This window comes from Ovis canadensis, chromosome 15, assembly GCF_042477335.2.
Source record: "Ovis canadensis isolate MfBH-ARS-UI-01 breed Bighorn chromosome 15, ARS-UI_OviCan_v2, whole genome shotgun sequence".
NCBI lineage: Eukaryota > Metazoa > Chordata > Mammalia > Artiodactyla > Bovidae > Ovis > Ovis canadensis.
In genome coordinates, this window is record NC_091259.1 from 25,329,522 (window position 1) to 25,333,357 (window position 3,836).

The following is a 3,836-nucleotide window of genomic DNA, read 5'->3' on the forward strand; positions in this document are numbered from 1 at the left end:
GCAGCTGTGGCCGGTGCACTAAGTGCAGCCAAGAGGAGCTACCCCATGTCTGAGGTCAGGGGCAGCGGCCTAGAGTGCCAGGCTGCAATGGCACAGGAAGGGCCAAGAGGAGCCACCCCGCATCCGAGGTCAGGAGCGGCGCCCGAGGCCAGGGGCGGCGGCGGGGAGGAGCAACCCCACATCCAAAGAACAGTGGCTGCACGGGCACAGGAGGGCCTAGAGGAGCCATCCCACATTGAAGGTCAGGAAGGGCGGCGGTGAGGAGGTACCCCTCATCCAAGGTAAGGAGCGGTGGCTGCTCTTTGCTTGAGCAGCTGTGAAGAGATACCCCACGCCCAAGGTAAGAGAAACCCAAGTAAGATGGTAGGTGTTGCAAGAGGGCATCAGAGGGCAGACACACTGAAACCATACTCACAGAAAACTAGTCAATATAATCACACTAGGACCACAGCATTGTCTAATTCAATGAAACTAAGCCTTGCCCACAGGGCAACCCAAGACGGGTGGGTCATGGTGGAGAGGTCTGACAGATTGTGGTTCACTGGAGAAGGAAATGGCAAACCACTTCAGTATTCTTGCCTTGAGAACCCCATGAACAGTATGAAAAGGCAAAATGATAGGATACTGAAAGAGGAATTCCCCAGGACAGTAGGTGCCCAATATGCTACTGGAGATCAGTGGAGAAAGAACTCCAGAAAGAATGAAGGGATGGAGCCAAAGCAAAAACAATACCCAGCTGTGGATGTGACTGGATACAAGCAGGGTCCGATGTTGTAAAGAGCAATATTGCATAGGAACCTGGAATGTCAGGTCCATGAATCAAGGCAAATTGGAAGTGGTCAAATAAGAGATGGCAAGAGTGAACATCGACATTCTAGGAATCAGCGAACTAAAATGGACTGGAATCGGTGAATTTAACTCAGATGACCATTATATCTACTACTGTGGGCAGGAATCCCTTAGAAGAAATGGAGTAGCCATCATGGTCAACAAAAGAGTCCGAAATGCAGTACTTGGACGTGATCTCAAAAATGACAGAATGATTTCTGTTTGTCTCCAAGGCAAACCATTCAATATCACAGTTATCCAAGTCTATGCCCCAACCAGTAACGCTGAAGAAACTGAAGTTAAATGGTTCTATGAAGACCTACAAGATCTTTTAGAACTAACACCCAAAAAAGATGCCCTTTTCATTGTAGGGACTGGAATGCAAAAGTAGGAAGTCAAGAAACACCTGGAGTAACAGATAAATTTGGCCTTGGAATGAGGATTGAAGCAGGGCAAACACTAATAGAGTTTTGCCAAGAAAATGCACTGGTCATAGCAAACACCCTCTTCCAAAAACACAAGAGAAGACTCTACACATGGACATCACCAGATGGTCCACACCGAAATCAGATTGATTATATTCTTTGCAGCCAAAGATGGAGAAGCTCTATACAGTCAACAAAAACAAGACTAGGAGCTGACTGTGGCTCAGATCATGAACTCCTTATTACCAAATTCAGACTTAAATTGAAGAAAGTAGGGAAAACTGCTAGACCATTCAGGTATGACCTAAATCAAATCCTTTATGATTACACAGTGGAAGTGAGAAATAGATTTAAGGGCCTAGATCTGATAGATAGAATGCCTGATGAACTATGGACTGATTTCATGACATTGTACAGGAGACAGGGATCAAGACCATCCCCATGGAAAAGAAATGCAAAAAAGCAAAATGGCTGTCTGAGGAGGCCTTACAAATAGCTGTGAAAAGAAGAGAAGTGAAAAGCAAAGGAGAAAAGGAAAGATATAAGCATCTGAATGCAGAGTTCCAAAGAATAGCAACAAGAGATAAGAAAGTCTTCTTCAGTGATCAGCGCAAAGAAAGAGAGGAAAAGAACAGAATGGGAAAGACTAGAAATCCCTTCAAGAAAATTAGAGATACCAAGGAAATATTTCATGGAAAGGAAAGGGCTCGATAAAGGACAGAAATGGTATGGACCTAACAGAAGCAGAAGATATTAAGAAGAGGTGGCAAGAACACACAGAAGAAGTGTACAAAAAAGATCTTCACGACCCAGATAATCATGATGATGTGATCACTCATCTAGAGCCAGACATCCTGGAATGTAAAGTCAAGTGGGCCTTAGAAAGTGTCACTACGAACAAAGCTAGTGGAGGCGATAGAATTCCAGTTGAGCTATTTCAAATCCTGAAAGATGATGCTGTGAAAGTGCTGCACTCAATATGCCAGCAAATTTGGAAAACTCAGCAGTGGCCACAGGACTGGAAAAGGTCAGTTTTCATTCCAATCCCAAAGAAAGGCAATGCCAAAGAATGCTCAAACTACCTCACAATTGCACTCATCTCACATGCTAGTAAAGTAATGCTCAAAATTCTCCAAGCCAGGCTTCAGCAATACGTGAACCGTGAACTCCCTGATGTTCAAGCTGGTTTTAGAAAAGGCAGAGGAACCAGAGATCAAATCACCAACCTCCACTGGATCATGGAAAAAGCAAGAGTTCCAGAAAAACATCTATTTCTGCTTTACTGACTATGCCAAAGCCTTTGACTGTGTGAATCACAATAAACTGTGCAAAATTCTGAGAGATGGGAATACCAGACCACCTGATCTGCCTCTTGAGAAATCTGTATGCAGGTCAGGAAGCAATAGTCAGAACTGGACATGGAACAACAGACTGGTTCGAAATAGGAAAAGGAGTACGTCAAGGCTGTATATTGTCACCCTGCTTATTTAACTTCTATGCAGAGTACATCATGAGAAACACTGGACTGGAAGAAACACAAGCTGGAATCAAGATTGCCAGGAGAAATACCAATAACCTCAGATATGCAGATGACACCACCCTTATGGCAGAAAGTGAAGAGGAGCTAAAAAGCCTCTTGATGAAAGTGAAAGAGCAGAGTGAAAAAGTTGGCTTAAAGCTCAACATTCAGAAAATGAAGATCATGGCATCTGGTCCCATCACTTCATGGGAAATAGATGGGAAACAGTGGAAACAGTGTCAGACTTTATTTTTGGGGGCTCCAAAATCACTGAGATGATGATTGCAGCCATGAAATTAAAAGACACTTACTCCATGGAAGAAAAGTTATGACCAACCTAGATAGCATATTCAAAAGCAGAGACATTACTTTGCCGACTAAGGTCCATCTAGTCAAGGCTATGGTTTTTCTAGTAGTCATGTATGGATGAGAGAGTTGGACTGTGAAGAAGGCTGAGCACCGAAGTATTGATGCTTTTGAACTGTGGTGTTGAAGAAGACTCTTAAGAGTCCCTTGGACTGCAAGGAGATCCAACCAGTCCATTCTGAAGGAGATCAGCCCTGGGATTTTTTTTGGAAGGAATGATGCTAAAGCTGAAACTCCAGTACTTTGGCCACCTCATGCGTAGAGTTGACTCATTGGAAAAGACTCTGATGCTGGGAGGGATTGGGGGGCAGGAGGAGAAAAGGGCCATAGAGGATGAGATGGCTGGATGGCATCACGGACTCAATGGACGTGAGTCTGAGTGAACTCCGGGAGTTGGTGATGGACAGGGAGGCCTGGCGTGCTGCGATTCATGGGGTCGCAAAGAGTTGGACACGACTGAGCAACTGAACTGAACTGACCTGAACTGATCAACATTGCCTTGCGAGTGTGCTAAGTTGCCTCAGTCATATCTAACTCTTTGCAACCTTACAGACTATAGTCCACCAGGCTCCTTTGTCCCTGGGATTCTCCAGGAAAAATGCTGGAGTGGGTTGCCAAGCCCTCCTCCAAGGAATTTTCCTAACCCATGGACTGGACCTGTGTCTCTAATGTCTCCTGCATTGGCAGGCAGGTTCTTT